The sequence below is a fragment of the Pseudorca crassidens genome, chromosome 16 (genome assembly GCF_039906515.1).
Source record: "Pseudorca crassidens isolate mPseCra1 chromosome 16, mPseCra1.hap1, whole genome shotgun sequence".
In the NCBI taxonomy this organism is placed as follows: domain Eukaryota; kingdom Metazoa; phylum Chordata; class Mammalia; order Artiodactyla; family Delphinidae; genus Pseudorca; species Pseudorca crassidens.
In genome coordinates, this window is record NC_090311.1 from 84,776,946 (window position 1) to 84,803,608 (window position 26,663).

The window sequence follows — 26,663 nt, forward strand, 5'->3', positions numbered from 1 at the left end:
CGAGCCCCGCGAGCTGCACCTGGCCGCAGCCACTGGAGTCCAGCCCCGGCACCGCCACCTGTCTTCCGGGGTGTCTCTCCACAGCTCCATCCGGAAAAAGCACCCCTTCGCCGCGGCCGTGGGCAGGAGCAGGATCGAGGGCCCAGGCCACTTCCCCGGACCTGCCGGCCACCTGGGACGAGGTCCTGAGCTCGGACGGTGGCGTCGGGGCAAGGGTGGCCTTGCTGTGTCTAAGGGGCCGTGCCAACTCAATGGTGGCTCCCAGTGGCTTCGGGCCAGCTGCTGTAGGACAGGAGGGTCGGACCAGTCTGCCTCTGAGCTACGCCTACCACAGCGTGGGCGCGCAGGTGGGATGCCCGAGGCACCGCCGACCCCGGGCCCTGAAGCCTCCGGGGCTACGTCCCTGTGAGCGGCCTGTGGGATCTGGGGCGGGGCACGAAGCGCCGAAAAGCTTGCTGTGTCCCACCCGCCCTGCGCTGGGAGGTCGCCAACTCCTCTGCCACCCCCCGGTCGCCGAAACCTCCGTTCCCCCGCCTAGGCGGGCGGCGGGGCCCTGCCAGGGCGGGCGGGCCGCTGGGCCGGCGGTAAGGCCCAAGGGCCTGCTAAACTGCACCTCAAGAGGCAGCCCGCGACCACCCCAGTGTCTACGGCCAAACCACCCTAGACGGGCCCGATCTCGACTCGATCTCGGAAGCTAAGCAGGGTTGGGCCTGGTTAGTAGTTGGATGGCAGACTTCCCGGACGGGAGAGCTCCCTGGAACGCCAGGTGCTGTAGGCCTTTTGCCTCCCGCTACACACCTTCTCATTTTGTCGACCGCGGCGGTCGTGGCGGTGGCGGCGGTGGTGGCGGCGGCCGTCTCCGCCCCCGCCGGGTACCGCTGCAGGCCCCACCTCCTCAGGACCCTCCCACCACAGCAAGCGTCTGATGGGGCGCTCCCCGCCTGCCTGAGCGGCCAGGCGGCCAGAAGGCGTCCCTGGAAGGCAGCGGCACACCATATGCTCCGTTCGTCCCCTGACTCGAAGCAGAAATGGCCGCGGACCCGGGTGCCGTCCATGCGGCCCGCGAGCCCCTCGACCTGCACCTGGCGGTCCCCACTGGATCCAGCCCCGGCGCCGCCACCTGTCTGCCGGTGGGTGTCTCTCCAAAGCTCCATGCGGAAAAAGCCCCCCCTCCACCGTTTCGCCGCGGCCGGGTGCCGGAGAGGGATAGAGGGCCCAGGCCACATCCGCGGGACTGCCGGCCACCAGGGGCGGGGTCCTGAGGTCGGACGGTGGTGTGGGGGCAAGGGTGGAGTTGCTGGGTCTAAGGGGCTTTGCCAACTCAATGGTGGCTCCCACTGGCTTCGGGCCAGCTGCTGTCGGGCAGGAGGACCGGCCCGGTCTGCGACAGGGCTGCGCCTAGCGCAGCGTGGGCGGTCAGGTGGGATGCACAAGGGACCGCAGGCCCCGGGCCCTGAAGCCTCTGGGGCCACAACCCTGTGAGCGACCTGCGGGATCTGCGGTGGGAGGCCAAGCGCCGAAATGTTTCCTGGGTCCCTCCCACCCTGGCCTGGGTGGTCGCCAACTCCTCTGCCACCGCCTGGTCCCCGAGACCTCCGTTCCCCTGCCTAGGCGGGCGGCGGGGCCCTGCCGGGGCGGGCGGGCCACTGGGCCGGCGGTAAGGCCCAAGAGCCTGCTAAGCTGCACCTCAAGTGGAAGCCCGCGACCCCCCCAGTGTCTACGGCCAAACCACCCTAGACGGGCCCGATCTCGACTCGATCTCGGAAGCTAAGCAGGGTTGGGCCTGGTTAGTAGTTGGATGGCAGACCTCCCGGACGGGAGAGCTCCTGGGAACGCCAGGTGCTGTAGGCTTTTTGCCTCCCGCTACACACCTTCTCATTTTGTCGACCGCGGCGGTCGTGGCGTTGGCGGCGGTGGCGGCGGCGGTGGCGGCGGTGGTGGCGGCGGCCGTCTCCGCCCCCACCGGGTACCGCTGCAGGCCCCACCTCCTCAGGACCCTCCCACCACAGCAAGCGTCTGATGGGGCGCTCCCCGCCTGCCTGAGCGGCCAGGCGGCCAGAAGGCGTCCCTGGAAGGCAGCGGCAAACCATATGCTCCGTTCGTCCCCTGACTCGAAGCAGACATGGCCGCGGACCCGGGTGCCGTCCATGCGGCCCGCGAGCCCCTCGACCTGCACCTGGCGGTCCCCACTGGAGCCCAGCCCCGGCGCCGCCACCTGTCTGCCGGTGGGTGTCTCTCCACAGCTCCATCCGGAAAAAGCCCCCCCTCCACCGTTTCGCCGCGGCCGTGTGCCGGAGAGGGATAGAGGGCCCAGGCCGCTTCCGCGGGCCTGCCGGCCACCTGGGGCGGGGTCCTGAGCTCGGACGGTGGTGTGGGGGCAAGGGGGGCGTTGCTGGGTAAGGGGCTTTGCTAACGCAAAGGTGGCTCCCACTGGCTTCGGGCCAGCTGCTATCGGGCAGGAAGGCTGGCCCGGTCTGCGACAGGGCAGCGCCTAGCGCAGCGTGGGCGGGCAGGTGGGATGCCCAAGGGACCGCAGTCCCCGGGCCCTGAAGCCTCCGGGGCCACATCCTTGTGAGCGACCTGCGGGATCTGGGGTGGGAGGCCAAGCGCCGAAACGTTTGCTGGGTCCCGCCCGCCCTGGGCTGGGTGGTCGCCAACACCTCCGCCACCACCCGATCACCGAGACCTCCGTTCCTCTGCCTAGGTGGCCGGCGGGGCCCTGCCAGGGCGGGCGGGCCGCTAGGCTGGCAGTAAGGCCCAAGGGCCTGCTAAGCTGCGCCTCAAGAGGCAGCCCGCGACCCACCGACACCTACTACCAAAGCAGCCTAGACGGGCCCGATCAAGTCTGGATCTCGGAAGCTAAGCAGGGTCGGGCCTGTTTCGAACTTGGATGGGAGACGTCCTGGCTGGGAGAGCTCCTGGGAATACCGGGTGCTGTAGGCTTTTTGCCTCTCGCTCCGCTTTCTCCTTTTGTCGCCCGCGGTGGCGGCGATGGTGGCGGCGGTGGTGGAGGCAGCCGTCTCCGCCCCTGTCAGGTACCGCTGCAGGCCCCACCTCCTCAGGCCCCTGCCACCACAGCAAGCGTCTGATGGGGCACTCCCCACCTGCCTGACCGGCCAGGCGGCCAGAAGGCGTCCCTGGAAGGCAGCGGCACACCAGCTGCTCCGGGTGGCGGCCTGACATCACCCAGACATGGCCGCGGACCCGGGTGCCGTCCGTTCGGCCCCCGAGCCCCACGAGCTGCAGCTGGCCGCAGCCACTGGAGCCCAGCCCCGGCGCCGCCACCTGTCTTCCGGGGTGTCTCTCCACAGCTCCATCCGGAAAAAGCCCCCCTCCACCGTTTCGCCGCGGCCGTGTGCCGGAGAGGGATAGAGGGCCCAGGCCGCTTCCGCAGGCCTGCCGACCACCTGGGCCGGGGTACAGAGCTCGGACGGTGGTGTGGGGGCAAGGGTGGCGTTGCTGGGTCTAAGGGGCTTTGCCAACTCAACGGTGGCTCCCACTGGCTTCAGGCCAGCTGCTGTCGGGCAGGAAGGCCGGCCCGGTCTGCGACAGGGCTGCGCCTAGCGCAGCGAGGGCAGGCAGGTGAGATGCCCAAAGGACCGCAGGCCCCGGGCCCTGAAGCCTCCGGGGCCACATCCTTGTGAGCGACCTGCGGGATCTGGGGTGGGAGGCCAAGCGACGAAACGTTTCCTGGGTCCCGCCCGCCCTGGGCTGGGTGGTCGCCAACACCTCGCGCCAGCAACCGGTCCCCGAGACCTCCGTTCCTCTGCCTAGACGGGCGGCGGGGCCCTGCCAGGGCGGGCAGGCCGCTGGGCTTGCGGTAAGGCGCAAGGGCCTGCTAAGCTGCGCCTCAAGAGGCAGCCCGCGACCCACTGACACCTACTGCCAAAGCAGCCTAGACGGGCCCAATCAAGTCTGGATCTCGGAAGCTAAGCAGGGTCGGGCCTGGTTAGAACTTGGATGGGAGACCTCCTGGATGGGAGAGCTCCTGGGAATGCCGGGTGCTGTACGCTTTTTGCCTCCCGCTCCGCTTTCTCCTTTTGTCGCCCGCGGTGTCAGTGGCGGCGGCCGTCTCCACGCCTGCTGGGTACCAGGTACCACTGCAGGCCCCACCTCCTCTGGCCCCTCCCACCACAGCAAGCGTCTGATGGGGCACTCCCCACCTGCCTGACTGGCCAGGCGGCCAGAAGGCGTCCCTGGAAGGCAGCGGCACACCAGACGCTCCAGGGGCGGCCTGACGTCACCCAGACATGGCCGCGGACCCGGGTGCCGTCCGTTCGGTCCGTGAGCCCCGCGAGCTACACCTGGCCGCAGCCACAGGAGCCCAGGCCCGGCTCCACCACCTGTCTTCCAGGGTGTCTCTCCACAGCTCCATCCGGAAAAAGCACCCCCTCCGCCGCTTCGCCTCGGCCGTGGGCGGGAGCAGGATCGAGGGCCCAGGCCGCTTCCCCGGGCCTGCCGGCCCCCTGGGCCGGGGTACAGAGCTCGGACGGTGGTGTGGGGGCAAGGGTGGCGTTGCTGGGTCTAAGGGGCTTTGCCAACTCAATGGTGGCTCCCACTGGCTTCGGGCCAGCTGCTGTCGGGCAGGAGGGCCGGCCCGGTCTGCGGCTGGGCTGCGCCTAGCGCAGCGTGGGCGGTCAGGTGGGATGCACAAGGGACCGCAGGCCCCGGGCCCTGAAGCCTCCGGGGCCACATCCCTGTGAGCGACCTGCGGACTCTGCGGTGGGAGGCCAAGCGCCGAAACGTTTCCTGGGTCCCTCCCGCCCTGGGCTGGGTGGTCGCCAACTCCTCTGCCACCGCCTGGTCCCCGAGACCTCCGTTCCCCTGCCTAGGCGGGCGGCGGGGCCCTGCCGGGGCGGGCGGGCCACTGGGCCGGCGGTAAGTCCCAAGCGCCTGCTAAGCTGCGCCTCAAGTGGAAGCCCGCGACCCCCCCAGTGTCTACGGCCAAACCACCCTAGACGGGCCCGATCTCGACTCGATCTCGGAAGCTAAGCAGGGTTGGGCCTGGTTAGTAGTTGGATGGGAGACCTCCCGGACGGGAGAGCTCCTGGGAATGCCAGGTGCTGTAGGCTTTTTGCCTCCCGCTACACACCTTCTCCTTTTGTCGACCGTGGCGGTGGCGGCGGTGGCGGCGGTGGCGGCGGTGGCGGCGGTGGTGGCGGCGGCCTTCTCCGCCCCCGCCGGGTACCGCTGCAGGCCCCACCTCCTCAGGACCCTCCCACCACAGCAAGCGTCTGATGGGGCGCTCCCCGCCTGCCTGAGCGGCCAGGCGGCCAGAAGTCGTCCCTGGAAGGCAGCGGCACAACAGACGCTCCGTTGGTCCCCTGACTCGAAGCAGACATGGCCGCGGACCTGGGTGCCGTCCATGCGGCCCGCGAGCCCCTCGACCTACACCTGGCGGCCCCCACTGGAGCCCAGCCCCGGCGCCGCCACCTGTCTGCCGGGGGGTGTCTCTCCACAGCTCCATCCGGAAAAAGCCCCCCCTCCACCGTTTCGCCGTGGCCTGGTGCCGGAGAGGGATAGAGGGCGCAGGCCGCTTCCGCGGGCCTGCCGTCCACCTGGGCCGGTGTCCTGAGCTCGGACGGTGGTGTGGAGGCAAGGGTGGCGTTGCTGGGTCTAAGGGGCTTTGCCAACTCAACGGTGGCTCCCACTTCCTTCGGGCCAGCTGCTGTCGGGCAGGAAGGCCGGCCCGGTCTGCGACAGGGCTGCGCCTAGCGCAGCGTGGGCAGTCAGGTGGGATGCCCAAAGGACCGCAGGCCCCGGGCCCTGAAGCCTCCGGGGCCACATCCCTGTGAGCGACCTGCGGGATCCGGGGTGGGAGGCCAAGCGCCGAAACGTTTCCTGGGTCCCTCCCGCCCTGGGCTGGGTGGTCGCCAAAACCTCCGACACCACCTGGTCCCCGAGACCTCCGTTCCTCTGCCTAGGCGGGCGGGCCGCTGGGCTGGCGGTAAGTCCCATGGGCCTGCTAAGCTGCGCCTCAAGAGGCAGCCTGCGACCCACTGACACCTACTGTCAAACCAGCCTAGACGGGCCCGATCAAGTCTGGATCTCGGAAGCTAAGCAGGGTCGGGCCTGGTTCGAACTTGGATGGGAGACCTCCTGGATGGGAGAGCTCCTGGGAATACCGGGTGCTGTAGGATTTTTGCCTTCCGCTCCGCTTTCTCCTTTTGTCGCCCGCGGTGGCGGCGGCGGCGGCCGTCTCCGCCCCCGCCGGGTACCAGGTACCGCTGCAGGCCCCACCTCCTCAGGCCCCTCCCACCACAGCAAGCGTCTGATGGGGCACTCCCCACCTGCCAGACCGGCCAGGCGGCCAGAAGGCGTCCCTGGAAGGCAGCGACACACCAGCCGCTCCAGGGGGCGGCCTGACGTCACCCAGACATGGCCGCGGACCCGGGTGCCGTCCGTTCGGCCCGCGAGCCCCGCGAGCTGCACCTGGCCGCAGCCACTGGAGTCCAGCCCCGGCACCGCCACCTGTCTTCCGGGGTGTCTCTCCACAGCTCCATCCGGAAAAAGCACCCCTTCTGCCCCTTCGCCGCGGCCGTGGGCAGGAGCAGGATCGAGGGCCCAGGCCACTTCCCCGGACCTGCCGGCCACCTGGGACGAGGTCCTGAGCTCGGACGGTGGCGTCGGGGCAAGGGTGGCCTTGCTGTGTCTAAGGGGCCGTGCCAACTCAATGGTGGCTCCCAGTGGCTTCGGGCCAGCTGCTGTAGGACAGGAGGGTCGGACCAGTCTGCCTCTGAGCTACGCCTACCACAGCGTGGGCGCGCAGGTGGGATGCCCGAGGCACCGCCAACCCCGGGCCCTGAAGCCTCCGGGGCTACGTCCCTGTGAGCGGCCTGTGGGATCTGGGGCGGGGCACGAAGCGCCGAAAAGCTTGCTGTGTCCCACCCGCCCTGCGCTGGGAGGTCGCCAACTCCTCCGCCACCCCCCGGTCGCCGAAACCTCCGTTCCCCCGCCTAGGCGGGCGGCGGGGCCCTGCCAGGGCGGGCGGGCCGCTGGGCCGGCGGTAAGGCCCAAGGGCCTGCTAAACTGCACCTCAAGAGGCAGCCCGCGACCACCCCAGTGTCTACGGCCAAACCACCCTAGACGGGCCCGATCTCGACTCGATCTCGGAAGCTAAGCAGGGTTGGGCCTGGTTAGTAGTTGGATGGCAGACTTCCCGGACGGGAGAGCTCCCTGGAACGCCAGGTGCTGTAGGCCTTTTGCCTCCCGCTACACACCTTCTCATTTTGTCGACCGCGGCGGTCGTGGCGGTGGCGGCGGTGGTGGCGGCGGCCGTCTCCGCCCCCGCCGGGTACCGCTGCAGGCCCCACCTCCTCAGGACCCTCCCACCACAGCAAGCGTCTGATGGGGCGCTCCCCGCCTGCCTGAGCGGCCAGGCGGCCAGAAGGCGTCCCTGGAAGGCAGCGGCACACCATATGCTCCGTTCGTCCCCTGACTCGAAGCAGAAATGGCCGCGGACCCGGGTGCCGTCCATGCGGCCCGCGAGCCCCTCGACCTGCACCTGGCGGTCCCCACTGGATCCAGCCCCGGCGCCGCCACCTGTCTGCCGGTGGGTGTCTCTCCAAAGCTCCATGCGGAAAAAGCCCCCCCTCCACCGTTTCGCCGCGGCCGGGTGCCGGAGAGGGATAGAGGGCCCAGGCCACATCCGCGGGACTGCCGGCCACCAGGGGCGGGGTCCTGAGGTCGGACGGTGGTGTGGGGGCAAGGGTGGAGTTGCTGGGTCTAAGGGGCTTTGCCAACTCAATGGTGGCTCCCACTGGCTTCGGGCCAGCTGCTGTCGGGCAGGAGGGCCGGCCCGGTCTGCGACAGGGCTGCGCCTAGCGCAGCGTGGGCGGTCAGGTGGGATGCACAAGGGACCGCAGGCCCCGGGCCCTGAAGCCTCTGGGGCCACAACCCTGTGAGCGACCTGCGGGATCTGCGGTGGGAGGCCAAGCGCCGAAATGTTTCCTGGGTCCCTCCCACCCTGGCCTGGGTGGTCGCCAACTCCTCTGCCACCGCCTGGTCCCCGAGACCTCCGTTCCCCTGCCTAGGCGGGCGGCGGGGCCCTGCCGGGGCGGGCGGGCCACTGGGCCGGCGGTAAGGCCCAAGAGCCTGCTAAGCTGCACCTCAAGTGGAAGCCCGCGACCCCCCCAGTGTCTACGGCCAAACCACCCTAGACGGGCCCGATCTCGACTCGATCTCGGAAGCTAAGCAGGGTTGGGCCTGGTTAGTAGTTGGATGGCAGACCTCCCGGACGGGAGAGCTCCTGGGAACGCCAGGTGCTGTAGGCTTTTTGCCTCCCGCTACACACCTTCTCATTTTGTCGACCGCGGCGGTCGTGGCGTTGGCGGCGGTGGCAGCGGCGGTGGCGGCGGTGGTGGCGGCGGCCGTCTCCGCCCCCACCGGGTACCGCTGCAGGCCCCACCTCCTCAGGACCCTCCCACCACAGCAAGCGTCTGATGGGGCGCTCCCCGCCTGCCTGAGCGGCCAGGCGGCCAGAAGGCGTCCCTGGAAGGCAGCGGCAAACCATATGCTCCGTTCGTCCCCTGACTCGAAGCAGACATGGCCGCGGACCCGGGTGCCGTCCATGCGGCCCGCGAGCCCCTCGACCTGCACCTGGCGGTCCCCACTGGAGCCCAGCCCCGGCGCCGCCACCTGTCTGCCGGTGGGTGTCTCTCCACAGCTCCATCCGGAAAAAGCCCCCCCTCCACCGTTTCGCCGCGGCCGTGTGCCGGAGAGGGATAGAGGGCCCAGGCCGCTTCCGCGGGCCTGCCGGCCACCTGGGGCGGGGTCCTGAGCTCGGACGGTGGTGTGGGGGCAAGGGTGGCGTTGCTGGGTAAGGGGCTTTGCTAACGCAAAGGTGGCTCCCACTGGCTTCGGGCCAGCTGCTATCGGGCAGGAAGGCTGGCCCGGTCTGCGACAGGGCAGCGCCTAGCGCAGCGTGGGCGGGCAGGTGGGATGCCCAAGGGACCGCAGTCCCCGGGCCCTGAAGCCTCCGGGGCCACATCCTTGTGAGCGACCTGCGGGATCTGGGGTGGGAGGCCAAGCGCCGAAACGTTTGCTGGGTCCCGCCCGCCCTGGGCTGGGTGGTCGCCAACACCTCCGCCACCACCCGATCACCGAGACCTCCGTTCCTCTGCCTAGGTGGCCGGCGGGGCCCTGCCAGGGCGGGCGGGCCGCTAGGCTGGCAGTAAGGCCCAAGGGCCTGCTAAGCTGCGCCTCAAGAGGCAGCCCGCGACCCACCGACACCTACTACCAAAGCAGCCTAGACGGGCCCGATCAAGTCTGGATCTCGGAAGCTAAGCAGGGTCGGGCCTGTTTCGAACTTGGATGGGAGACGTCCTGGCTGGGAGAGCTCCTGGGAATACCGGGTGCTGTAGGCTTTTTGCCTCTCGCTCCGCTTTCTCCTTTTGTCGCCCGCGGTGGCGGCGATGGTGGCGGCGGTGGTGGAGGCAGCCGTCTCCGCCCCTGTCAGGTACCGCTGCAGGCCCCACCTCCTCAGGCCCCTGCCACCACAGCAAGCGTCTGATGGGGCACTCCCCACCTGCCTGACCGGCCAGGCGGCCAGAAGGCGTCCCTGGAAGGCAGCGGCACACCAGCTGCTCCGGGTGGCGGCCTGACATCACCCAGACATGGCCGCGGACCCGGGTGCCGTCCGTTCGGCCCCCGAGCCCCACGAGCTGCAGCTGGCCGCAGCCACTGGAGCCCAGCCCCGGCGCCGCCACCTGTCTTCCGGGGTGTCTCTCCACAGCTCCATCCGGAAAAAGCCCCCTCCACCGTTTCGCCGCGGCCGTGTGCCGGAGAGGGATAGAGGGCCCAGGCCGCTTCCGCAGGCCTGCCGGCCACCTGGGCCGGGGTACAGAGCTCGGACGGTGGTGTGGGGGCAAGGGTGGCGTTGCTGGGTCTAAGGGGCTTTGCCAACTCAACGGTGGCTCCCACTGGCTTCAGGCCAGCTGCTGTCGGGCAGGAAGGCCGGCCCGGTCTGCGACAGGGCTGCGCCTAGCGCAGCGAGGGCAGGCAGGTGAGATGCCCAAAGGACCGCAGGCCCCGGGCCCTGAAGCCTCCGGGGCCACATCCTTGTGAGCGACCTGCGGGATCTGGGGTGGGAGGCCAAGCGACGAAACGTTTCCTGGGTCCCGCCCGCCCTGGGCTGGGTGGTCGCCAACACCTCGCGCCAGCAACCGGTCCCCGAGACCTCCGTTCCTCTGCCTAGACGGGCGGCGGGGCCCTGCCAGGGCGGGCGGGCCGCTGGGCTTGCGGTAAGGCGCAAGGGCCTGCTAAGCTGCGCCTCAAGAGGCAGCCCGCGACCCACTGACACCTACTGCCAAAGCAGCCTAGACGGGCCCAATCAAGTCTGGATCTCGGAAGCTAAGCAGGGTCGGGCCTGGTTAGAACTTGGATGGGAGACCTCCTGGATGGGAGAGCTCCTGGGAATGCCGGGTGCTGTACGCTTTTTGCCTCCCGCTCCGCTTTCTCCTTTTGTCGCCCGCGGTGTCAGTGGCGGCGGCCGTCTCCACGCCTGCTGGGTACCAGGTACCACTGCAGGCCCCACCTCCTCTGGCCCCTCCCACCACAGCAAGCGTCTGATGGGGCACTCCCCACCTGCCTGACTGGCCAGGCGGCCAGAAGGCGTCCCTGGAAGGCAGCGGCACACCAGACGCTCCAGGGGCGGCCTGACGTCACCCAGACATGGCCGCGGACCCGGGTGCCGTCCGTTCGGTCCGTGAGCCCCGCGAGCTACACCTGGCCGCAGCCACAGGAGCCCAGGCCCGGCTCCACCACCTGTCTTCCAGGGTGTCTCTCCACAGCTCCATCCGGAAAAAGCACCCCCTCCGCCGCTTCGCCTCGGCCGTGGGCAGGAGCAGGATCGAGGGCCCAGGCCGCTTCCCCGGGCCTGCCGGCCCCCTGGGCCGGGGTACAGAGCTCGGACGGTGGTGTGGGGGCAAGGGTGGCGTTGCTGGGTCTAAGGGGCTTTGCCAACTCAATGGTGGCTCCCACTGGCTTCGGGCCAGCTGCTGTCGGGCAGGAGGGCCGGCCCGGTCTGCGGCTGGGCTGCGCCTAGCGCAGCGTGGGCGGTCAGGTGGGATGCACAAGGGACCACAGGCCCCGGGCCCTGAAGCCTCCGGGGCCACATCCCTGTGAGCGACCTGCGGACTCTGCGGTGGGAGGCCAAGCGCCGAAACGTTTCCTGGGTCCCTCCCGCCCTGGGCTGGGTGGTCGCCAACTCCTCTGCCACCGCCTGGTCCCCGAGACCTCCGTTCCCCTGCCTAGGCGGGCGGCGGGGCCCTGCCGGGGCGGGCGGGCCACTGGGCCGGCGGTAAGTCCCAAGCGCCTGCTAAGCTGCGCCTCAAGTGGAAGCCCGCGACCCCCCCAGTGTCTACGGCCAAACCACCCTAGACGGGCCCGATCTCGACTCGATCTCGGAAGCTAAGCAGGGTTGGGCCTGGTTAGTAGTTGGATGGGAGACCTCCCGGACGGGAGAGCTCCTGGGAACGCCAGGTGCTGTAGGCTTTTTGCCTCCCGCTACACACCTTCTCCTTTTGTCGACCGTGGCGGTGGCGGCGGTGGCGGCGGTGGCGGCGGTGGTGGCGGCGGCCGTCTCCGCCCCCGCCGGGTACCGCTGCAGGCCCCACCTCCTCAGGACCCTCCCACCACAGCAAGCGTCTGATGGGGCGCTCCCCGCCTGCCTGAGCGGCCAGGCGGCCAGAAGTCGTCCCTGGAAGGCAGCGGCACAACAGACGCTCCGTTGGTCCCCTGACTCGAAGCAGACATGGCCGCGGACCTGGGTGCCGTCCATGCGGCCCGCGAGCCCCTCGACCTGCACCTGGCGGCCCCCACTGGAGCCCAGCCCCGGCGCCGCCACCTGTCTGCCGGGGGGTGTCTCTCCACAGCTCCATCCGGAAAAAGCCCCCCCTCCACCGTTTCGCCGTGGCCTGGTGCCGGAGAGGGATAGAGGGCGCAGGCCGCTTCCGCGGGCCTGCCGTCCACCTGGGCCGGTGTCCTGAGCTCGGACGGTGGTGTGGAGGCAAGGGTGGCGTTGCTGGGTCTAAGGGGCTTTGCCAACTCAACGGTGGCTCCCACTTCCTTCGGGCCAGCTGCTGTCGGGCAGGAAGGCCGGCCCGGTCTGCGACAGGGCTGCGCCTAGCGCAGCGTGGGCAGTCAGGTGGGATGCCCAAAGGACCGCAGGCCCCGGGCCCTGAAGCCTCCGGGGCCACATCCCTGTGAGCGACCTGCGGGATCCGGGGTGGGAGGCCAAGCGCCGAAACGTTTTCTGGGTCCCTCCCGCCCTGGGCTGGGTGGTCGCCAAAACCTCCGACACCACCTGGTCCCCGAGACCTCCGTTCCTCTGCCTAGGCGGGCGGGCCGCTGGGCTGGCGGTAAGTCCCATGGGCCTGCTAAGCTGCGCCTCAAGAGGCAGCCTGCGACCCACTGACACCTACTGTCAAACCAGCCTAGACGGGCCCGATCAAGTCTGGATCTCGGAAGCTAAGCAGGGTCGGGCCTGGTTCGAACTTGGATGGGAGACCTCCTGGATGGGAGAGCTCCTGGGAATACCGGGTGCTGTAGGATTTTTGCCTTCCGCTCCGCTTTCTCCTTTTGTCGCCCGCGGTGGCGGCGGCGGCGGCCGTCTCCGCCCCCGCCGGGTACCAGGTACCGCTGCAGGCCCCACCTCCTCAGGCCCCTCCCACCACAGCAAGCGTCTGATGGGGCACTCCCCACCTGCCAGACCGGCCAGGCGGCCAGAAGGCGTCCCTGGAAGGCAGCGACACACCAGCCGCTCCAGGGGCGGCCTGACGTCACCCAGACATGGCCGCGGACCCGGGTGCCGTCCGTTTGGCCCGCGAGCCCCGCGAGCTGCACCTGGCCGCAGCCACTGGAGTCCAGCCCCGGCACCGCCACCTGTCTTCCGGGGTGTCTCTCCACAGCTCCATCCGGAAAAAGCACCCCTTCTGCCCCTTCGCCGCGGCCGTGGGCAGGAGCAGGATCGAGGGCCCAGGCCACTTCCCCGGACCTGCCGGCCACCTGGGACGAGGTCCTGAGCTCGGACGGTGGCGTCGGGGCAAGGGTGGCCTTGCTGTGTCTAAGGGGCCGTGCCAACTCAATGGTGGCTCCCAGTGGCTTCGGGCCAGCTGCTGTAGGACAGGAGGGTCGGACCAGTCTGCCTCTGAGCTACGCCTACCACAGCGTGGGCGCGCAGGTGGGATGCCCGAGGCACCGCCGACCCCGGGCCCTGAAGCCTCCGGGGCTACGTCCCTGTGAGCGGCCTGTGGGATCTGGGGCGGGGCACGAAGCGCCGAAAAGCTTGCTGTGTCCCACCCGCCCTGCGCTGGGAGGTCGCCAACTCCTCCGCCACCCCCCGGTCGCCGAAACCTCCGTTCCCCCGCCTAGGCGGGCGGCGGGGCCCTGCCAGGGCGGGCGGGCCGCTGGGCCGGCGGTAAGGCCCAAGGGCCTGCTAAACTGCACCTCAAGAGGCAGCCCGCGACCACCCCAGTGTCTACGGCCAAACCACCCTAGACGGGCCCGATCTCGACTCGATCTCGGAAGCTAAGCAGGGTTGGGCCTGGTTAGTAGTTGGATGGCAGACTTCCCGGACGGGAGAGCTCCCTGGAACGCCAGGTGCTGTAGGCCTTTTGCCTCCCGCTACACACCTTCTCATTTTGTCGACCGCGGCGGTCGTGGCGGTGGCGGCGGTGGTGGCGGCGGCCGTCTCCGCCCCCGCCGGGTACCGCTGCAGGCCCCACCTCCTCAGGACCCTCCCACCACAGCAAGCGTCTGATGGGGCGCTCCCCGCCTGCCTGAGCGGCCAGGCGGCCAGAAGGCGTCCCTGGAAGGCAGCGGCACACCATATGCTCCGTTGGTCCCCTGACTCGAAGCAGAAATGGCCGCGGACCCGGGTGCCGTCCATGCGGCCCGCGAGCCCCTCGACCTGCACCTGGCGGTCCCCACTGGATCCAGCCCCGGCGCCGCCACCTGTCTGCCGGTGGGTGTCTCTCCAAAGCTCCATCCGGAAAAAGCCCCCCCTCCACCGTTTCGCCGCGGCCGGGTGCCGGAGAGGGATAGAGGGCCCAGGCCACATCCGCGGGACTGCCGGCCACCAGGGGCGGGGTCCTGAGGTCGCACGGTGGTGTGGGGGCAAGGGTGGAGTTGCTGGGTCTAAGGGGCTTTGCCAACTCAATGGTGGCTCCCACTGGCTTCGGGCCAGCTGCTGTCGGGCAGGAGGGCCGGCCCGGTCTGCGACAGGGCTGCGCCTAGCGCAGCGTGGGCGGTCAGGTGGGATGCACAAGGGACCGCAGGCCCCGGGCCCTGAAGCCTCTGGGGCCACAACCCTGTGAGCGACCTGCGGGATCTGCGGTGGGAGGCCAAGCGCCGAAATGCTTCCTGGGTCCCTCCCACCCTGGCCTGGGTGGTCGCCAACTCCTCTGCCACCGCCTGGTCCCCGAGACCTCCGTTCCCCTGCCTAGGCGGGCGGCGGGGCCCTGCCGGGGCGGGCGGGCCACTGGGCCGGCGGTAAGGCCCAAGAGCCTGCTAAGCTGCACCTCAAGTGGAAGCCCGCGACCCCCCCAGTGTCTACGGCCAAACCACCCTAGACGGGCCCGATCTCGACTCGATCTCGGAAGCTAAGCAGGGTTGGGCCTGGTTAGTAGTTGGATGGCAGACCTCCTGGACGGGAGAGCTCCTGGGAACGCCAGGTGCTGTAGGCTTTTTGCCTCCCGCTACACACCTTCTCATTTTGTCGACCGCGGCGGTCGTGGCGTTGGCGGCGGTGGCGGCGGCGGTGGCGGCGGTGGTGGCGGCGGCCGTCTCCGCCCCCACCGGGTACCGCTGCAGGCCCCACCTCCTCAGGACCCTCCCACCACAGCAAGCGTCTGATGGGGCGCTCCCCGCCTGCCTGAGCGGCCAGGCGGCCAGAAGGCGTCCCTGGAAGGCAGCGGCAAACCATATGCTCCGTTCGTCCCCTGACTCGAAGCAGACATGGCCGCGGACCCGGGTGCCGTCCTTGCGGCCGGCGAGCCCCTCGACCTGCACCTGGCGGTCCCCACTGGAGCCCAGCCCCGGCGCCGCCACCTGTCTGCCGGTGGGTGTCTCTCCACAGCTCCATCCGGAAAAAGCCCCCCCTCCACCGTTTCGCCGCGGCCGTGTGCCGGAGAGGGATAGAGGGCCCAGGCCGCTTCCGCGGGCCTGCCGGCCACCTGGGGCGGGGTCCTGAGCTCGGACGGTGGTGTGGGGGCAAGGGGGGCGTTGCTGAGTAAGGGGCTTTGCTAACGCAAAGGTGGCTCCCACTGGCTTCGGGCCAGCTGCTATCGGGCAGGAAGGCTGGCCCGGTCTGCGACAGGGCAGCGCCTAGCGCAGCGTGGGCGGGCAGGTGGGATGCCCAAGGGACCGCAGTCCCCGGGCCCTGAAGCCTCCGGGGCCACATCCTTGTGAGCGACCTGCGGGATCTGGGGTGGGAGGCCAAGCGCCGAAACGTTTGCTGGGTCCCGCCCGCCCTGGGCTGGGTGGTCGCCAACACCTCCGCCACCACCCGATCACCGAGACCTCCGTTCCTCTGCCTAGGTGGCCGGCGGGGCCCTGCCAGGGCGGGCGGGCCGCTAGGCTGGCAGTAAGGCCCAAGGGCCTGCTAAGCTGCGCCTCAAGAGGCAGCCCGCGACCCACCGACACCTACTACCAAAGCAGCCTAGACGGGCCCGATCAAGTCTGGATCTCGGAAGCTAAGCAGGGTCGGGCCTGTTTCGAACTTGGATGGGAGACGTCCTGGCTGGGAGAGCTCCTGGGAATACCGGGTGCTGTAGGCTTTTTGCCTCTCGCTCCGCTTTCTCCTTTTGTCGCCCGCGGTGGCGGCGATGGTGGCGGCGGTGGTGGAGGCAGCCGTCTCCGCCCCTGTCAGGTACCGCTGCAGGCCCCACCTCCTCAGGCCCCTGCCACCACAGCAAGCGTCTGATGGGGCACTCCCCACCTGCCTGACCGGCCAGGCGGCCAGAAGGCGTCCCTGGAAGGCAGCGGCACACCAGCTGCTCCGGGTGGCGGCCTGACATCACCCAGACATGGCCGCGGACCCGGGTGCCGTCCGTTCGGCCCCCGAGCCCCACGAGCTGCAGCTGGCCGCAGCCACTGGAGCCCAGCCCCGGCGCCGCCACCTGTCTTCCGGGGTGTCTCTCCACAGCTCCATCCGGAAAAAGCCCCCCTCCACCGTTTCGCCGCGGCCGTGTGCCTGAGAGGGATAGAGGGCCCAGGCCGCTTCCGCAGGCCTGCCGGCCACCTGGGCCGGGGTACAGAGCTCGGACGGTGGTGTGGGGGCAAGGGTGGCGTTGCTGGGTCTAAGGGGCTTTGCCAACTCAACGGTGGCTCCCACTGGCTTCAGGCCAGCTGCTGTCGGGCAGGAAGGCCGGCCCGGTCTGCGACAGGGCTGCGCCTAGCGCAGCGAGGGCAGGCAGGTGAGATGCCCAAAGGACCGCAGGCCCCGGGCCCTGAAGCCTCCAGGGCCACATCCTTGTGAGCGACCTGCGGGATCTGGGGTGGGAGGCCAAGCGACGAAACGTTTCCTGGGTCCCGCCCGCCCTGGGCTGGGTGGTCGCCAACACCTCGTGCCAGCAACCGGTCCCCGAGACCTCCGTTCCTCTGCCTAGACGGGCGGCGGGGCCCTGCCAGGGCGGGCGGGCCGCTGGGCTTGCGGTAAGGCGCAAGGGCCTGCTAAGCTGCGCCTCAAGAGGCAGCCCGCGACCCACTGACACCTACTGCCAAAGCAGCCTAGACGGGCCCAATCAAGTCTGGATCTCGGAAGCTAAGCAGGGTCGGGCCTGGTTAGAACTTGGATGGGAGACCTCCTGGATGGGAGAGCTCCTGGGAATGCCGGGTGCTGTACGCTTTTTGCCTCCCGCTCCGCTTTCTCCTTTTGTCGCCCGCGGTGTCAGTGGCGGCGGCCGTCTCCACGCCTGCTGGGTACCAGGTACCACTGCAGGCCCCACCTCCTCTGGCCCCTCCCACCACAGCAAGCGTCTGATGGGGCACTCCCCACCTGCCTGACTGGCCAGGCGGCCAGAAGGCGTCCCTGGAAGGCAGCGGCACACCAGACGCTCCAGGGGCGGCCTGACGTCACCCAGACATGGCCGCGGACTCGGGTGCCGTCCGTTCGGTCCGTGAGCCCCGCGAGCTACACCTGGCCGCAGCCACAGGAGCCCAGGCCCGGCTCCACCACCTGTCTTCCAGGGTGTCTCTCCACAGCTCCATCCGGAAAAAGCACCCCCTCCGCCGCTTCACCTCGGCCGTGGGCGGGAGCAGGATCGAGGGCCCAGGCCGCTTCCCCGGGCCTGCCGGCGCCCTGGGCCGGGGTACAGAGCTCGGACGGTGGTGTGGGGGCAAGGGTGGCGTTGCTGGGTCTAAGGGGCTTTGCCAACTCAATGGTGGCTCCCACTGGCTTCGGGCCAGCTGCTGTCGGGCAGGAGGGCCGGCCCGGTCTGCGGCTGGGCTGCGCCTAGCGCAGCGTGGGCGGTCAGGTGGGATGCACAAGGGACCGCAGGCCCCGGGCCCTGAAGCCTCCGGGGCCACATCCCTGTGAGCGACCTGCGGACTCTGCGGTGGGAGGCCAAGCGCCGAAACGTTTCCTGGGTCCCTCCCGCCCTGGGCTGGGTGGTCGCCAACTCCTCTGCCACCGCCTGGTCCCCGAGACCTCCGTTCCCCTGCCTAGGCGGGCGGCGGGGCCCTGCCGGGGCGGGCGGGCCACTGGGCCGGCGGTAAGTCCCAAGCGCCTGCTAAGCTGCGCCTCAAGTGGAAGCCCGCGACCCCCCCAGTGTCTACGGCCAAACCACCCTAGACGGGCCCGATCTCGACTCGATCTCGGAAGCTAAGCAGGGTTGGGCCTGGTTAGTAGTTGGATGGGAGACCTCCCGGACGGGAGAGCTCCTGGGAACGCCAGGTGCTGTAGGCTTTTTGCCTCCCGCTACACACCTTCTCCTTTTGTCGACCGTGGCGGTCGTGGCGGTGGCGGCGGTGGCGGCGGTGGTGGCGGCGGCCGTCTCCGCCCCCGCCGGGTACCGCTGCAGGCCCCACCTCCTCAGGACCCTCCCACCACAGCAAGCGTCTGATGGGGCGCTCCCCGCCTGCCTGAGCGGCCAGGCGGCCAGAAGTCGTCCCTGGAAGGCAGCGGCACACCAGACGCTCCGTTGGTCCCCTGACTCGAAGCAGACATGGCCGCGGACCTGGGTGCCGTCCATGCGGCCCGCGAGCCCCTCGACCTGCACCTGGCGGCCCCCACTGGAGCCCAGCCCCAGCGCCGCCACCTGTCTGCCGGGGGGTGTCTCTCCACAGCTCCATCCGGAAAAAGCCCCCCCTCCACCGTTTCGCCGTGGCCTGGTGCCGGAGAGGGATAGAGGGCGCAGGCCGCTTCCGCGGGCCTGCCGTCCACCTGGGCCGGTGTCCTGAGCTCGGACGGTGGTGTGGAGGCAAGGGTGGCATTGCTGGGTCTAAGGGGCTTTGCCAACTCAACGGTGGCTCCCACTTCCTTCGGGCCAGCTGCTGTCGGGCAGGAAGGCCGGCCCGGTCTGCGACAGGGCTGCGCCTAGCGCAGCGTGGGCAGTCAGGTGGGATGCCCAAAGGACCGCAGGCCCCGGGCCCTGAAGCCTCCGGGGCCACATCCCTGTGAGCGACCTGCGGGATCCGGGGTGGGAGGCCAAGCGCCGAAACGTTTCCTGGGTCCCTCCCGCCCTGGGCTGTGTGGTCGCCAAAACCTCCGACACCACCTGGTCCCCGAGACCTCCGTTCCTCTGCCTAGGCGGGCGGGGCCGCTGGGCTGGCGGTAAGTCCCATGGGCCTGCTAAGCTGCGCCTCAAGAGGCAGCCTGCGACCCACTGACACCTACTGTCAAACCAGCCTAGACGGGCCCGATCAAGTCTGGATCTCGGAAGCTAAGCAGGGTCGGGCCTGGTTCGAACTTGGATGGGAGACCTCCTGGATGGGAGAGCTCCTGGGAATACCGGGTGCTGTAGGATTTTTGCCTTCCGCTCCGCTTTCTCCTTTTGTCGCCCGCGGTGGCGGCGGCGGCGGCGGCCGTCTCCGCCCCCGCCGGGTACCAGGTACCGCTGCAGGCCCCACCTCCTCAGGCCCCTCCCACCACAGCAAGCGTCTGATGGGGCACTCCCCACCTGCCAGACCGGCCAGGCGGCCAGAAGGCGTCCCTGGAAGGCAGCGACACACCAGCCGCTCCAGGGGGCGGCCTGACGTCACCCAGACATGGCCGCGGACCCGGGTGCCGTCCGTTCGGCCCGCGAGCCCCGCGAGCTGCACCTGGCCGCAGCCACTGGAGTCCAGCCCCGGCACCGCCACCTGTCTTCCGGGGTGTCTCTCCACAGCTCCATCCGGAAAAAGCACCCCTTCTGCCCCTTCGCCGCGGCCGTGGTCAGGAGCAGGATCGAGGGCCCAGGCCACTTCCCCGGACCTGCCGGCCACCTGGGACGAGGTCCTGAGCTCGGACAGTGGCGTCGGGGCAAGGGTGGCCTTGCTGTGTCTAAGGGGCCGTGCCAACTCAATGGTGGCTCCCAGTGGCTTCGGGCCAGCTGCTGTAGGACAGGAGGGTCGGACCAGTCTGCCTCTGAGCTACGCCTACCACAGCGTGGGCGCGCAGGTGGGATGCCCGAGGCACCGCCGACCCCGGGCCCTGAAGCCTCCGGGGCTACGTCCCTGTGAGCGGCCTGTGGGATCTGGGGCGGGGCACGAAGCGCCGAAAAGCTTGCTGTGTCCCACCCGCCCTGCGCTGGGAGGTCGCCAACTCCTCCGCCACCCCCCGGTCGCCGAAACCTCCGTTCCCCCGCCTAGGCGGGCGGCGGGGCCCTGCCAGGGCGGGCGGGCCGCTGGGCCGGCGGTAAGGCCCAAGGGCCTGCTAAACTGCACCTCAAGAGGCAGCCCGCGACCACCCCAGTGTCTACGGCCAAACCACCCTAGACGGGCCCGATCTCGACTCGATCTCGGAAGCTAAGCAGGGTTGGGCCTGGTTAGTAGTTGGATGGCAGACTTCCCGGACGGGAGAGCTCCCTGGAACGCCAGGTGCTGTAGGCCTTTTGCCTCCCGCTACACACCTTCTCATTTTGTCGACCGCGGCGGTCGTGGCGGTGGCGGCGGTGGTGGCGGCGACCGTCTCCGCCCCCGCCGGGTACCGCTGCAGGCCCCACCTCCTCAGGACCCTCCCACCACAGCAAGCGTCTGATGGGGCGCTCCCCGCCTGCCTGAGCGGCCAGGCGGCCAGAAGGAGTCCCTGGAAGGCAGCGGCACACCATATGCTCCGTACGTCCCCTGACTCGAAGCAGAAATGGCCGCGGACCCGGGTGCCGTCCATGCGGCCCGCGAGCCCCTCGACCTGCACCTGGCGGTCCCCACTGGATCCAGCCCCGGCGCCGCCACCTGTCTGCCAGTGGGTGTCTCTCCAAAGCTCCATCCGGAAAAAGCCCCCCCTCCACCGTTTCGCCGCGGCCGTGTGCCGGAGAGGGATAGAGGGCCCAGGCCACATCCGCGGGACTGCCGGCCACCAGGGGCGGGGTCCTGAGGTCGGACGGTGGTGTGGGGGCAAGGGTGGAGTTGCTGGGTCTAAGGGGCTTTGCCAACTCAATGGTGGCTCCCACTGGCTTCGGGCCAGCTGCTGTCGGGCAGGAGGGCCGGCCCGGTCTGCGACAGGGCTGCGCCTAGCGCAGCGTGGGCGGTCAGTTGGGATGCACAAGGGACCGCAGGCCCCGGGCCCTGAAGCCTCTGGGGCCACAACCCTGTGAGCGACCTGCGGGATCTGCGGTGGGAGGCCAAGCGCCGAAATGTTTCCTGGGTCCCTCCCACCCTGGCCTGGGTGGTCGCCAACTCCTCTGCCACCGCCTGGTCCCCGAGACCTCCGTTCCCCTGCCTAGGCGGGCGGCGGGGCCCTGCCGGGGCGGGCGGGCCACTGGGCCGGCGGTAAGGCCCAAGAGCCTGCTAAGCTGCACCTCAAGTGGAAGCCCGCGACCCCCCCAGTGTCTACGGCCAAACCACCCTAGACGGGCCCGATCTCGACTCGATCTCGGAAGCTAAGCAGGGTTGGGCCTGGTTAGTAGTTGGACGGCAGACCTCCCGGACGGGAGAGCTCCTGGGAACGCCAGGTGCTGTAGGCTTTTTGCCTCCCACTACACACCTTCTCATTTTGTCGACCGCGGCGGTCGTGGCGTTGGCGGCGGTGGCGGCGGCGGTGGCGGCGGTGGTGGCGGCGGCCGTCTCCGCCCCCGCCGGGTACCGCTGCAGGCCCCACCTCCTCAGGACCCTCCCACCACAGCAAGCGTCTGATGGGGCGCTCCCCGCCTGCCTGAGCGGCCAGGCGGCCAGAAGGCGTCCCTGGAAGGCAGCGGCAAACCATATGCTCCGTTCGTCCCCTGACTCGAAGCAGACATGGCCGCGGACCCGGGTGCCGTCCATGCGGCCCGCGAGCCCCTCGACCTGCACCTGGCGGTCCCCACTGGAGCCCAGCCCCGGCGCCGCCACCTGTCTGCCGGTGGGTGTCTCTCCACAGCTCCATCCGGAAAAAGCCCCCCCTCCACCGTTTCGCCGCGGCCGTGTGCCGGAGAGGGATAGAGGGCCCAGGCCGCTTCCGCGGGCCTGCCGGCCACCTGGGGCGGGGTCCTGAGCTCGGACGGTGGTGTGGGGGCAAGGGGGGCGTTGCTGGGTAAGGGGCTTTGCTAACGCAAAGGTGGCTCCCACTGGCTTCGGGCCAGCTGCTATCGGGCAGGAAGGCTGGCCCGGTCTGCGACAGGGCAGCGCCTAGCGCAGCGTGGGCGGGCAGGTGGGATGCCCAAGGGACCGCAGTCCCCGGGCCCTGAAGCCTCCGGGGCCACATCCTTGTGAGCGACCTGCGGGATCTGGGGTGGGAGGCCAAGCGCCGAAACGTTTGCTGGGTCCCGCCCGCCCTGGGCTGGGTGGTCGCCAACACCTCCGCCACCACCCGATCACCGAGACCTCCGTTCCTCTGCCTAGGTGGCCGGCGGGGCCCTGCCAGGGCGGGTGGGCCGCTAGGCTGGCAGTAAGGCCCAAGGGCCTGCTAAGCTGCGCCTCAACAGGCAGCCCGCGACCCACCGACACCTACTACCAAAGCAGCCTAGACGGGCCCGATCAAGTCTGGATCTCGGAAGCTAAGCAGGGTCGGGCCTGTTTCGAACTTGGATGGGAGACGTCCTGGCTGGGAGAGCTCCTGGGAATACCGGGTGCTGTAGGCTTTTTGCCTCTCGCTCCGCTTTCTCCTTTTGTCGCCCGCGGTGGCGGCGATGGTGGCGGCGGTGGTGGAGGCAGCCGTCTCCGCCCCTGTCAGGTACCGCTGCAGGCCCCACCTCCTCAGGCCCCTGCCACCACAGCAAGCGTCTGATGGGGCACTCCCCACCTGCCTGACCGGCCAGGCGGCCAGAAGACGTCCCTGGAAGGCAGCGGCACACCAGCTGCTCCGGGTGGCGGCCTGACGTCACCCAGACATGGCCGCGGACCCGGGTGCCGTCCGTTCGGCCCCCGAGCCCCACGAGCTGCAGCTGGCCGCAGCCACTGGAGCCCAGCCCCGGCGCCGCCACCTGTCTTCCGGGGTGTCTCTCCACAGCTCCATCCGGAAAAAGCCCCCCTCCACCGTTTCGCCGCGGCCGTGTGCCTGAGAGGGATAGAGGGCCCAGGCCGCTTCCGCAGGCCTGCCGGCCACCTGGGCCGGGGTACAGAGCTCGGACGGTGGTGTGGGGGCAAGGGTGGCGTTGCTGGGTCTAAGGGGCTTTGCCAACTCAACGGTGGCTCCCACTGGCTTCAGGCCAGCTGCTGTCGGGCAGGAAGGCCGGCCCGGTCTGCGACAGGGCTGCGCCTAGCGCAGCGAGAGCAGGCAGGTGAGATGCCCAAAGGACCGCAGGCCCCGGGCCCTGAAGCCTCCGGGGCCACATCCTTGTGAGCGACCTGCGGGATCTGGGGTGGGAGGCCAAGCGACGAAACGTTTCCTGGGTCCCGCCCGCCCTGGGCTGGGTGGTCGCCAACACCTCGCGCCCGCAACCGGTCCCCGAGACCTCCGTTCCTCTGCCTAGACGGGCGGCGGGGCCCTGCCAGGGCGGGCGGGCCGCTGGGCTTGCGGTAAGGCGCAAGGGCCTGCTAAGCTGCGCCTCAAGAGGCAGCCCGCGACCCACTGACACCTACTGCCAAAGCAGCCTAGACGGGCCCAATCAAGTCTGGATCTCGGAAGCTAAGCAGGGTCGGGCCTGGTTAGAACTTGGATGGGAGACCTCCTGGATGGGAGAGCTCCTGGGAATGCCGGGTGCTGTACGCTTTTTGCCTCCCGCTCCGCTTTCTCCTTTTGTCGCCCGCGGTGTCAGTGGCGGCGGCCGTCTCCACGCCTGCTGGGTACCAGGTACCACTGCAGGCCCCACCTCCTCTGGCCCCTCCCACCACAGCAAGCGTCTGATGGGGCACTCCCCACCTGCCTGACTGGCCAGGCGGCCAGAAGGCGTCCCTGGAAGGCAGCGGCACACCAGACGCTCCAGGGGCGGCCTGACGTCACCCAGACATGGCCGCGGACCCGGGTGCCGTCCGTTCGGTCCGTGAGCCCCGCGAGCTACACCTGGCCGCAGCCACAGGAGCCCAGGCCCGGCTCCACCACCTGTCTTCCAGGGTGTCTCTCCACAGCTCCATCCGGAAAAAGCACCCCCTCCGCCGCTTCGCCTCGGCCGTGGGCGGGAGCAGGATCGAGGGCCCAGGACGCTTCCCCGGGCCTGCCGGCCCCCTGGGCCGGGGTACAGAGCTCGGACGGTGGTGTGGGGGCAAGGGTGGCGTTGCTGGGTCTAAGGGGCTTTGCCAACTCAATGGTGGCTCCCACTGGCTTCGGGCCAGCTGCTGTCGGGCAGGAGGGCCGGCCCGGTCTGCGGCTGGGCTGCGCCTAGCGCAGCGTGGGCGGTCAGGTGGGATGCACAAGGGACCGCAGGCCCCGGACCCTGAAGCCTCCGGGGCCACATCCCTGTGAGCGACCTGCGGACTCTGCGGTGGGAGGCCAAGCGCCGAAATGTTTCCTGGGTCCCTCCCACCCTGGGCTGGGTGGTCGCCAACTCCTCTGCCACCGCCTGGTCCCCGAGACCGCCGTTCCCCTGCCTAGGCGTGCGGCGGGGCCCTGCCGGGGCGGGCGGGCCACTGGGCCGGCGGTAAGTCCCAAGCGCCTGCTAAGCTGCGCCTCAAGTGGAAGCCCGCGACCCCCCCAGTGTCTACGGCCAAACCACCCTAGACGGGCCCGATCTCGACTCGATCTCGGAAGCTAAGCAGGGTTGGGCCTGGTTAGTAGTTGGATGGCAGACCTCCCGGACGGGAGAGCTCCTGGGAACGCCAGGTGCTGTAGGCTTTTTGCCTCCCGCTACACACCTTCTCATTTTGTCGACCGCGGCGGTCGTGGCGGTGGCGGCGGTGGCGGCGGCGGTGGCGGCGGTGGTGTCGGCGGCCGTCTGCGCCCCCGCCGGGTACCGCTGCAGGCCCCACCTCCTCAGGACCCTCCCACCACAGCAAGCGTCTGATGGGGCGCTCCCCGCCTGCCTGAGCGGCCAGGCGGCCAGAAGTCGTCCCTGGAAGGCAGCGGCACACCAGACGCTCCGTTGGTCCCCTGACTCGAAGCAGACATGGCCGCGGACCTGGGTGCCGTCCATGCGGCCCGCGAGCCCCTCGACCTGCACCTGGCGGCCCCCACTGGAGCCCAGCCCCGGCGCCGCCACCTGTCTGCCGGGGGGTGTCTCTCCACAGCTCCATCCGGAAAAAGCCCCCCCTCCACCGTTTCGCCGTGGCCTGGTGCCGGAGAGGGATAGAGGGCGCAGGCCGCTTCCGCGGGCCTGCCGTCCACCTGGGCCGGTGTCCTGAGCTCGGACGGTGGTGTGGAGGCAAGGGTGGCGTTGCTGGGTCTAAGGGGCTTTGCCAACTCAACGGTGGCTCCCACTTCCTTCGGGCCAGCTGCTGTCGGGCAGGAAGGCCGGCCCGGTCTGCGACAGGGCTGCGCCTAGCGCAGCGTGGGCAGTCAGGTGGGATGCCCAAAGGACCGCAGGCCCCGGGCCCTGAAGCCTCCGGGGCCACATCCCTGTGAGCGACCTGCGGGATCCGGGGTGGGAGGCCAAGCGCCGAAACGTTTCCTGGGTCCCTCCCGCCCTGGGCTGGGTGGTCGCTAAAACCTCCGACACCACCTGGTCCCCGAGACCTCCGTTCCTCTGCCTAGGCGGGCGGGCCGCTGGGCTGGCGGTAAGTCCCATGGGCCTGCTAAGCTGTGCCTCAAGAGGCAGCCTGCGACCCACTGACACCTACTGTCAAACCAGCCTAGACGGGCCCGATCAAGCCTGGATCTCGGAAGCTAAGCAGGGTCGGACCTGGTTCGAACTTGGATGGGAGACCTCCTGGATGGGAGAGCTCCTGGGAATACCGGGTGCTGTAGGATTTTTGCCTTCCGCTCCGCTTTCTCCTTTTGTCGCCCGCGGTGGCGGCGGCGGCGGCCGTCTCCGCCCCCGCCGGGTACCAGGTACCGCTGCAGGCCCCACCTCCTCAGGCCCCTCCCACCACAGCAAGCGTCTGATGGGGCACTCCCCACCTGCCAGACCGGCCAGGCGGCCAGAAGGCGTCCCTGGAAGGCAGCGACACACCAGCCGCTCCAGGGGGCGGCCTGACGTCACCCAGACATGGCCGCGGACCCGGGTGCCGTCCGTTCGGCCCGCGAGCCCCGCGAGCTGCACCTGGCCGCAGCCACTGGAGTCCAGCCCCGGCACCGCCACCTGTCTTCCGGGGTGTCTCTCCACAGCTCCATCCGGAAAAAGCACCCCTTCTGCCCCTTCGCCGCGGCCGTGGGCAGGAGCAGGATCGAGGGCCCAGGCCACTTCCCCGGACCTGCCGGCCACCTGGGACGAGGTCCTGAGCTCGGACGGTGGCGTCGGGGCAAGGGTGGCCTTGCTGTGTCTAAGGGGCCGTGCCAACTCAATGGTGGCTCCCAGTGGCTTCGGGCCAGCTGCTGTAGGACAGGAGGGTCGGACCAGTCTGCCTCTGAGCTACGCCTACCACAGCGTGGGCGCGCAGGTGGGATGCCCGAGGCACCGCCGACCCCGGGCCCTGAAGCCTCCGGGGCTACGTCCCTGTGAGCGGCCTGTGGGATCTGGGGCGGGGCACGAAGCGCCGAAAAGCTTGCTGTGTCCCACCCGCCCTGCGCTGGGAGGTCGCCAACTCCTCCGCCACCCCCCGGTCGCCGAAACCTCCGTTCCCCCGCCTAGGCGGGCGGCGGGGCCCTGCCAGGGCGGGCGGGCCGCTGGGCCGGCGGTAAGGCCCAAGGGCCTGCTAAACTGCACCTCAAGAGGCAGCCCGCGACCCCCCCAGTGTCTACGGCCAAACCACCCTAGACGGGCCCGATCTCGACTCGATCTCGGAAGCTAAGCAGGGTTGGGCCTGGTTAGTAGTTGGATGGCAGACTTCCCGGACGGGAGAGCTCCCTGGAACGCCAGGTGCTGTAGGCCTTTTGCCTCCCGCTACACACCTTCTCATTTTGTCGACCGCGGCGGTCGTGGCGGTGGCGGCGGTGGTGGCGGCGACTGTCTCCGCCCCCGCCGGGTACCGCTGCAGGCCCCACCTCCTCAGGACCCTCCCACCACAGCAAGCGTCTGATGGGGCGCTCCCCGCCTGCCTGAGCGGCCAGGCGGCCAGAAGGCGTCCCTGGAAGGCAGCGG

At 70.0% G+C, this 26,663-nt stretch overlaps 13 pseudogenes; all 13 read left to right on the forward strand.

Annotated features, from left to right (window-relative positions):
• The first annotated feature begins 642 nt into the window (after positions 1-642).
• LOC137209736 (5S ribosomal RNA) lies at positions 643-778 on the forward strand (annotated as a pseudogene).
• Positions 779-1,715: 937 nt separating this feature from the next.
• Positions 1,716-1,851, forward strand: LOC137209607 (5S ribosomal RNA; annotated as a pseudogene).
• Positions 1,852-4,936: 3,085 nt separating this feature from the next.
• Positions 4,937-5,072, forward strand: LOC137209705 (5S ribosomal RNA; annotated as a pseudogene).
• A 1,992-nt stretch (positions 5,073-7,064) lies between these two features.
• Positions 7,065-7,200, forward strand: LOC137209737 (5S ribosomal RNA; annotated as a pseudogene).
• Positions 7,201-8,137: 937 nt separating this feature from the next.
• LOC137209608 (5S ribosomal RNA) lies at positions 8,138-8,273 on the forward strand (annotated as a pseudogene).
• Positions 8,274-11,357: 3,084 nt separating this feature from the next.
• On the forward strand, positions 11,358-11,493 carry LOC137209570 (5S ribosomal RNA; annotated as a pseudogene).
• Positions 11,494-13,475: 1,982 nt separating this feature from the next.
• On the forward strand, positions 13,476-13,611 carry LOC137209738 (5S ribosomal RNA; annotated as a pseudogene).
• Positions 13,612-14,548: 937 nt separating this feature from the next.
• On the forward strand, positions 14,549-14,684 carry LOC137209584 (5S ribosomal RNA; annotated as a pseudogene).
• Positions 14,685-17,769: 3,085 nt separating this feature from the next.
• Positions 17,770-17,905, forward strand: LOC137209571 (5S ribosomal RNA; annotated as a pseudogene).
• A 1,987-nt stretch (positions 17,906-19,892) lies between these two features.
• Positions 19,893-20,028, forward strand: LOC137209739 (5S ribosomal RNA; annotated as a pseudogene).
• Positions 20,029-20,965: 937 nt separating this feature from the next.
• Positions 20,966-21,101, forward strand: LOC137209663 (5S ribosomal RNA; annotated as a pseudogene).
• Positions 21,102-24,186: 3,085 nt separating this feature from the next.
• Positions 24,187-24,322, forward strand: LOC137209609 (5S ribosomal RNA; annotated as a pseudogene).
• A 1,995-nt stretch (positions 24,323-26,317) lies between these two features.
• LOC137209741 (5S ribosomal RNA) lies at positions 26,318-26,453 on the forward strand (annotated as a pseudogene).
• Positions 26,454-26,663: the final 210 nt, after the last annotated feature.